The sequence below is a fragment of the Vigna radiata genome, unplaced genomic scaffold, assembly GCF_000741045.1.
Source record: "Vigna radiata var. radiata cultivar VC1973A unplaced genomic scaffold, Vradiata_ver6 scaffold_153, whole genome shotgun sequence".
Taxonomy (NCBI): domain Eukaryota; kingdom Viridiplantae; phylum Streptophyta; class Magnoliopsida; order Fabales; family Fabaceae; genus Vigna; species Vigna radiata.
The window spans coordinates 882,583-891,130 of NW_014542917.1; positions in this window are offsets into that span (position 1 = coordinate 882,583).

Genomic DNA, 8,548 nt, shown 5'->3' on the forward strand with positions numbered 1-8,548 from the left:
AGAGAAACATAAACAAACAAACAAAGACAAAAATAAGGATAAACTAGTATGAAAAAAAGTATCACATAATATTTAAATTCTCATATATATATATACATATATATATATATATATATATATATATATATATATATATATATATAACAACTCAACCTAAGAAATTTACACTATGTAGGATCACACAACAACCATAAACCTGACTCATCCGAATATACCATGAATGTCGAGCTATAACATGTTATGCCCTTTGTGTGGTGGAACAACTGACCCCCTCAACTACCACACAAGATTAGTCCGTTAAAACACCATTTGTCAGAGGGAGAAAGGCCCTTGGGCTAGGACCATGGTGGATTTTTCACTAGTGTGGTGGAACAACTGACCCACCAAAGCTATCACACAAGGTTAGTCCTTTAACTTGCCTTTTGCCAACTAAAGAAAGGCCCCAGGCTAAGACATCCTGCTCCTCTCATGACATGACTCATCAATCTCTACTTGAGCATGGATGATCATCAGAGTATCTGGATAACCCATCAAAATTGAGCTTCTTACATTCATACTTACAATATTGGGAAACCACCACTTAGAAATTCCTCCTTAGAACTCTCTTTTATACCTTTGAAACCATTGAAATCACTTCACATTCACATAGTATACCAATACATGAGACTACTGGTCATACATTAAAGACATAGAAACACTTATACAAATCATAAAAAATCACACAATAACACAATTTCTTCATGGCATATTGATACTCATATTTAGGTAAGGAAAACAACTTTGAAACCCTCACGAACAGCTTTGAAAGGGTCCAAATCCCCTAAAATGACCTAAAGAACGTCCAAAGCGGACATCCAGAATCCTAAAAACCCTCTCGAAACTGGTGTAGTGGTACCCAATTGTGCCCCAGCGTCTAGGGGCTGGCGCTGAGCGCCTTGACCACTGTAAAATGGGCGTTCAATGCTATCAGTAAGTTCAAACTAAATTTTCTTACTTTGTACACTTTACTCCCAACTTCTAAAGGCCTCTAAGACCCTCCAAACCCTAAGAAAACTCTGAAAACACTGCTGTAACTTAAAATGACCCATTAAAACCCAATTTCACTTCTATAAGCTACCTAAACTCAATTATACACTTTCTAACCTTCTTACCGGTTTGCAACCTGCATAAATAAGTCCAAATATACTTGTTAGCACTCTCTAAAACCTCAGATTTGTCCATGTTACCTTACTTCTCATTTTCACCCCTTAGAACCTCTAAAATGTGCTAAAATCTCAACCTATGAAACCATTTACCATTTCATAACAAATTTTACTAGTTTAAGAACCTAGGCAAGTCCTAAGAGGTGTGATAACATACCTTTAACTTTCCAAAATAGTGCAGACCACTTACCTCAACATTTCACTATCCAAAACCCTCTTTTTACACCAAAAAGACTTGAAAATCACCCCTACATACTACCTTTTTCATTACACATAGTTTTCTTAACTGTCTAATCCTCCTAACAAGTTCTAAATTACCTCATAGCAGTACCAAAACAGATCCCATAACATTCCCTTACCTATTTCTAAATTTCACTACTCAACACCCCTCTTTTAGGCTTAAAATATAAGTAATTTGATCAATATTCTCACAATCCCTTGTATTTTGTTTCAAACAATAAAACATCCTCATCACACATAATTAAAATAGTATACAACAACAAACACATCATAATACCAATTACAATAACACCACATCATCAAAACACCAATTTAACATACGTCAAATCTACTGAAACACACTAATTTTTACTAAAACGTCTATAATTTATATAATTACTAAATTTTACACTACACACACAGCTAAGATAAGGTCTAGCTTCTCTTACCTCAAAATAACAGCTCAAATCAAAGAAAGGTTATGTTGACCGCTTGAAACACAAGAAATCTCTAGATGAACCTACGAGACACCAAATTAGAAACTAACAGAGTTCTTAGAACTCTAAATCCAGTAAGAACAAGAAACGAGAGCTAAATGATACATGCAAAACAGGTTTCATGCATGATCATAAACTGAAGCGAAAAAGGTAAAAATGAGTAAAAACTTATTTGCTCTAAAACAAAATTTGATTGATTAGATTTGTAAAACCTGATGCCGTGATGGATTATGCACCTCCTGATTGTCAAAGAGATGATTCAAGAGTTAGAACATTTAGAGGAAAGGAAGAGAATTCTAGAAGAGTGATTTATAGAGAGATGATGCCTTTTAAAATAATGAAACTCATTTATAACAAAATTATTTATAATTAAGCCATTAAATATTAAAATAACTGATCTTTATTTTTAAACTATCATCACTTCTAAAAATACAATTTTCTGAAATTTTAAAATATCACATTGTTTTCACAACTATTTATAAGTCTATAATAAATAATATGAAAAAATTACTTTCACATACTTTTACATTCGTTTAAAATATTATTATTATTACTTTTATTAAAAAAATTAATGTAAAATGAGTTACAATGTTAATCTAATATATCCAAATAATACCATAGTAGCAAAAATTAAAAAATAAATCAAATCACCGTACATACATATGAAAAATCAACCTCAATATAACGTTTTCTTTTAAAAGAGACCATTCAAAACGTGCAAAAATTTGATTCCAACAAGTTAGGATAAAAAAGCTCAATAACAAAATTTAAAAAAGATATATTGGCCAAATTTTTGTTGAAATACAAAGTAATAAACCTCTTTTTGGTCCCTAAGTTATAAGTGGATATTCAGTTTAGTCCCCGTTTTTAAAAATGTAAATCTTTGGTCCCTAAATTATAAAAAATGTATCAAATGAGTCCTTTTTTGTCTTGAAATACTCTTTTTGGTTGTTTCTTAACAACTACTACATCTTTAGATTGCTCTGATTTGTTTCTTAATAATAACAGCACTTTAGATTGTTCTTTGTACTTTGACCATGAACATCAAAAAAGGACTCATTTGATACAATTTTTTATAACTTAGGAATCAAATGTTTACATTTTTAAAAGCATGGACTAAACTGAATATCTGCTCATAACTTAGGGACCAAAAAGAGGTTTAAACCAAAAATAAATAAGGTGGATGCGACTTTAGAAAAAATTAGAATGAATACAATAAGTTGGAGGAATTAAATATTTTATTTTTGAATAGATTAGGGTAACACCAATGTAAGAACAAAAATGATATGTTGACACCGTTTTTTGACACGGTTTTGATAACGTCACATGGCGTATGTCGATTGGGCGGCTATTTGAAAAAAGAAATCAGTTTTATAAATCAAGTCAGGAGCATATTTGGAAAGTAAAGGCCATGAATTTTGGTTTCGCGCCCTCTTTCATTATTTCATTTTCACGGTTTCGTCGCTCTCGTTCTCTCATCATCACTTCCGTTGTCGTGCTTACCCTGTCTCATTTCTCAGGTGTTCTCGGTGTCTTGGGTGTTTTCGTTCTCTCATCATCACTGTCGCTGTTGTCGTCTCTTTGTCTGAGTGCTCTATCGTTGTCGGTGTCTTGGGCGTTGTAGGTGTGTGTTGTTGAAGCCCGCCCTGTAACATTGGTGTTTTCAGCGTTGTTGGTGTGTTGTTATTTTTGGGGTAAGTGGAACTGCAAACTTACTCTAACCTAATCTTCAATAGAGAAGTTTTCTTCTTTCGCGAAACCTAATCCGCAATGTCATTCACTTCATATTGGTTGTTTCACAGGACTTGTGTACCACATTTGGGAATGAAATTAGGAACAAAGGCTTCACAGAGGTTGTGTTTCTTGGTCATAAGGATGACATCATGTGTAAGGTTTTGGTTTTACATACTAGGAAAAAAAGTTTGGAAAAGGTTGGAAATAATTTTGCATCCAATATGGCTTGAAGGAAGAAGACGTGGTTGTCTTCGAGGTTGACAAACACAACAATGATATCATAGTAGAAGTTCACATTAATGGATATAGCTGTAATATTAACCACCCAATATCGCTGTAAGCCAGAATAGTGGACTGAGATTTATGGTTTCTTGAAATGAATGAAGTATGATGTACTAATGAAAATTGTTTCTTATCTCCATAATGAGGTGCACAAACATTATTATCCACACTAAAATCAGACCAAAGCAACAAAATCACGCCTAAACCATACGATTTAAGACAAACATAGAAAAATTTAAGACCATGGTCTGCTGTGAACAAAAAACGGGCTCCCTATGTTGAACTTTGTGTCCAAATCAGAAAATCAACTCGTGTAATCGTTTATCACTCTGTTGTAAACGATTACCAGAGCTTTTTCTGCATAAGGACCTGATTTCAGTCTTTGCACTCCACATCATAGTGTCCTAGGATACCCAAACATGAACAACCACACTAAGGACACGTCCAAAGCACTTAATGACAACAAAACAATTCCATTTTTGCTCTAAAATGAAGATTTCGGACCATGGTCCGCTGTGAACAAAAAACGGGCTCCAAAAGTTGAACTTTGTGTCCAAATTAGAAAATCAGCTCGCGTAATCGTTTATCACTCTGCTATAAACGGTTACCATAGCTTTTTCTGCATAAGGACCTAATTTCAGTCTTTGCACTCCACATCATAGTGTCCTAGGATACCCAAACATGAACAACCACACTAAGAACACATCCAAAGCACTTAATGACAACAAAACAATTCCATCTTTGCTCTAAAATGAAGATTTCGGACCATGGTCCGCTGTGAACAAAAAACGGGCTCCCTATGTTGAACTTTGTGTCCAAATCAGAAAATCAGCTCACATAATCATTTACCACTATGCTGTAAATGATCAGCAGAGCTTTTTCTGCATAAGGACCTGATTTCAGTCTTTGCACTCCACATCATAGTGTCTTGGGATACCTAAACATGAACAACCACACTAAGAACACATCTAAAGCACTTAATGATAGCAAAACAATTCCATCTTTGTTCTGAAATGAAGATTTCGGACCATGGTCCGTTGTGAACAAAAAACGGGCTCCCTATGTTGAACTTTGTGTTCAAAACAGAAAATCAGCTCGCGTAATTGTTTACCACTCTGCTGTAAACGATTATCAGAGCTTTTTCTGCATAAGGACCTGATTTCAGTCTTTGCACTCCACAACATAGTGTTCTGGGATACCCAAACATGAAAAACCACACTAAGAACACGTGGGCACTTAAGGACAGCAAAACAATTCCATCTTTGCTCTGAAATGAAGATTTTGGACCATGGTCCGCCGTGAACAAAAACGAGCTCCCTATGTTGAACTTTGTGTCTAAATCAGAAAATCAGCTTGCGTAATCGTTTACCACTTTGCTGTAAACGATTGCCAGAGCTTTTTCTGCATAAGGACCTGATTTAAGTCTTTGCTCTCCACATCATAGTGTTCTGGTACCCAAACATGAACAACCACACTAAGAACACGTCCAAAGCACTTCATGACAGCAAAACAATTCCATCTTTGCTCTGAAATGAAGATTTCAGACCATGGTCTGCTGTGAACAAAAAACGGGCTCCCTATGTTGAACTTTGTGTCCAAATCAGAAAATCAGCTCGCGTAATCGTTTACCACTCTGTTGTATTAGGACCTGAACTAAGTTCTTGTACTCAAAATACATAATTCTTTCCTTTGTCCAACAATCATGGTTTCATTCCTCCTTCAAATACAGTAATACTACATTTAAATGCCAACTTTATTTATTAACAATTCAAACAAAACCTCATTTTCCAATTACAATAACAACTACAATTCAGTTAATAAGTAATAATATGTTAATGAAGGAAACTTGCATTTTTATAACATTGAACATAATACAATTCAAATTACAAAACATCTGCTCATGTAACAATATTTCCATATTACAATGTCTTAAGAAAGCTATACAAATATCACTCATTTTTAATTCTGAGCAATCCAATGTAAGGAGTCATAAGCGCTCTATTCTTGTAAGGCCTTCATGACCCCATCCTCACATATGTCTTCATTGGAGGAGGATCGATGGACATGCCTTTTTGGGAGATGCCTCCCAGGGAGATGCTGCCCGTGGAGATGCCGCTTGGGGAGATGGACGGTTCTTCACGAGGCACACTCTGTCCACCATCCTCTGGTCTTCTTCGTCTAGCTTTCTCAAATGCCACCTCTTCCTTCAACACAAGAACCCTCCTTTTAAGTTCTGCAATTAGACTTTGTTGTTGGTGTAAAGTATGCATAAAACTCTCTATGCGTTTTCTCTTAAGTAGCTTCTTTGTTGATAGCTTGTCATCTTTCATTTTTTGTCTTGGTTCATCCTTAAGATCATTCTTATCCTTCATTGTACCAACATCAACATCAACATCATCATTAACCTGAAATTCAACAATTCAAATCATACTAGGAACACATATATAATAACATAAATCACTTTAACAATAAACCACATACCAGACCAGTTTCCAAAGCTCCTTTCACGAGGTTGTCTCCTAAATTTATATTCATCCAATGCAATATTCTTGGATTTTTTTTCTATTGCACCTTTGGGAGGAATCAAATTCTCACAAAACCATACCTACACAAAATTGATCATGTTAATTGTTACTCAATAACTCAATGCAAGCCACAAGACCAAAATCAATTTCAACATTTTAAATGAATGAAGATAACTTACTTGCAGCATGTAAATACAACCATCGACATAAACGTTCGTTGTGGCTTTTCCTTTCTTCAGAGCATCTGAAGCTTTGTTCAAACCACGTACCAAATATCGATACACTAAACTATCTCAACAATAATTACCTAAACCATTTAAATTATCAACAATTTCAAATAATATGGGAAACACTCTTCCATTACGTTGTGGAAATAATATCTCACAAATCCCAACCAATATGTACAAGCTACAAAAAGGAGAACAAAGAATTTTTTTTTACTTTCTTCATCAAACATTTGTATACCAAATTTAAATCTCTTGTTTGATTGCCAATGTATTTCACACATGTACTTCTTCGCATTTCTCCCTTTAAATTAATATTTTCCCCATCTAAACTCAACCCCAAACCTAAACAAAATTCCTTCTCAGTCATAGGCACAAATTTCTCTCCAATTAAAAAACCACTACTTGAATCCACCCATTTAAACACTAACTCACTCAAGATTTTCCTACCCACTTTAACATTATCACTCAAATCTAACCACCAAAAAGGAGTGTCCACAATCACTGACCGGTGCTCCTTTTTCAAATGTTTGTTCAAACTACATATGTACTTTGTTGAAATCGAGTGACGAACCGTCAACTGCATCGAGGACAAAAACCAAAAACCAAAACTTAAAAACCCAAAATGAAAAACAACACAGAAAACCCAAACTCAAAATACGAAACGCTAAACACAAAATCTACCAAGGATGAATGCACTTACCCTGCTCGAAGAACGTGCCATTTCGCAAAACGAACGGAGCAAGAACCAAGACATGCAATGGCAACGACACCCACACCGACAACGACAACGAAGGCGAACAGGGAAAGGAGAAGGATCAACGAGAGTGAGATGGCAAACGCGAAGGCAAGAACGAGAACGGAAGGGCGAAAACCAAGCGAAGAACGACAACAAAATGGAGAAATGAGAAGAAAGAAAATGTTAAAATATGATGAAACAGGAAAAAGACAAACTTAGAATTGAAAAATTCAAATCTCTTCCTAATTAATGACGTCAAATTTCTTATTTTTTTAAAAAAATAAAACGCCGAATCGTATAGCAACACGTTGTTAAAGTAATGTTAAAAAGTTATTGTCAAAATATCAGAATCGATGTAAGAAATCATAAAAATGTTACGTAATGATGAAATACAAATAAGAAAACAGAAGCCTTAAGCAATTTTATTTTAATTTGTTATTTAAAGTAATTTATTCAAACTACTTATTTGCATTCATTCTTGTTTAAACTAGCTGTAATAGAGCAAACGATTCCAAACAAATTTTCTAAAATATATATTTAGGACAAGAAGAAAATACTAATAATTAGATTAAATATCAAGAAGAAAATACTAATAATTAGATTAAATATCAAGTATTTATCATTATGCATGCTTTTATTTCTTATTTATTAGAGTCAAACTTTTGTAATTTTTAATTTACTAAGTGGCCAAAGTTAATGTAATGGTTTTCTTATTCATTTTTATATCTTTAAGTGATGAAAGAAATAATCATAGTCAGTTTATAAAAAGGAAAAAATTGTTTTAAAATATTTTTTTTTTGATAATTTTTTAACAATACATATATAATAAATTATGATTAATTTGTTTGAAATATTTTTTAGAAAATAAATTTAAACTGACTGTGATACGTATTATATTGTAAAAAAATTATTAAAAAGTGTTGTTAAAATAAAAAATAAGTTAAGAAGAGCATATTTTAAGAGAAAGCAGTGAAAAGGGTAACGTTTATGTTAGGTTTATAACAAGTATACGATGTTATGTCAGTATTAATTTCTGGTTTTGGAATTTCCACGCTGACATAGATGACGGGGACACCAAAGAAGAATCCGACGTCGTTTGGAGTGAAGGACAAGATAAAACGGCGAC